This window comes from Vollenhovia emeryi, unplaced genomic scaffold, assembly GCF_000949405.1.
Source record: "Vollenhovia emeryi isolate VEMERY1.0 unplaced genomic scaffold, V.emery_V1.0 DF939730.1, whole genome shotgun sequence".
NCBI classification, from domain to species: Eukaryota; Metazoa; Arthropoda; class Insecta; order Hymenoptera; family Formicidae; genus Vollenhovia; species Vollenhovia emeryi.
The window spans coordinates 10384-11755 of NW_011966636.1; positions in this window are offsets into that span (position 1 = coordinate 10384).

Sequence of the window (1372 nt, forward strand, 5' to 3'; positions counted from 1 at the left end):
ATTTTACTTTACTTTACTTTACTTTTTTCTAATTATATATTATATTGTTCTTCAGTTTTTTCAATCCAAATTTCATATATAATTCATTAAAATATGATTAATTAGTTCTTGAGTTAAAGACATTTGAAATTTTTGGAAATCATTATTAAAGAAAATTTGCGATAGTTACACCAACCAGAGACGTTTCTAAAAACAAATTAATATTAGGACTTTTTGCTTATACTAATGTATACATTTCACCATTACATTTTGTAGCATCACTTTTGAAACACTCAGTATAATGAAAAAGTGTTCATGTACGGATTCCGAAATTTCAAACATTTATAACTCAAGAACTAATCAACCGAATATTAATAAATTATATATGAAATAGGGGTAGAAAAGAATGGAAAGAATAATAGAATTAGAATTAGCCCGATATCTCAAAATTTGCAAAAGTTAGAGCAACCACAGACGTTTCTTAAAAAATTCAAATTTTTTTCAAAAAGAAACCCGTTAGTAGGGTATATAGGCCGGTTCTAACCCATGGGGCTCCGAGGGGGGAGCGGGGCGGGGGGTACCCCGCGGCGAGGGGACAGCGGGGAGGGGGGTACTCCGTGGCGAGGGGACCGCGGGGAGGAGGGGGAGTACGCAACCTTGACGTCACGCAAGGTGCTGACCTGTCACTACGTGACATGTAACAGATATCTAGGTGCTGACCTGTCATCGAACACCTGGGTGGGTATGAGTCACGGGATCAAGCGCCGAAACCTGGCTGATGACTTTCTTATCAAGGTGAACGATGTCGAGGTGTTCCACGTTTATTATTCCACGACGCTTGGCGATCCGCGGGGCGCGGGGAAGGAGATATTCTGCGGCGATTCGCGCGGGGCGGGGGAGGACCGCGACGCTACGCGATCCGCGGCGCGGGGAGGTCCGCGGCGCGAGGCAATCCGCGACACATGCATGTAATAGATATCACCGGGAGATATACAAATGATTAGCGCAGCTGCGCGCATCCATGGCATGAGTCATGGGGTCAAGCACCTAAACCTGGCTGCTGACAGCGACTTTCTTGTCTAGGTGCATGATGTCAGGGAAGTTCCGCGTTTAAACTCACACCTACTGCGTCAGCATGTAATAGATATCACCGAGGATGTCTATGATTAGCACCGATACCACAGCTACACGTATTATTTTCCATGGTATGATCAAGCGCCGAAACCAGGCTGCTGACGAGGTCAAGCGCCTAAACCAGGCTGCTGACAGCGACTTTCTTGTCTAGGTGCATGATGTCAGGGAAGTTCCACGTTTAAGCTCGCACCTACTGCGTCAGCATGTAATAGATATCACTGAGGATGCCTTTGATTAGCGCCAATACCACAGCTACATA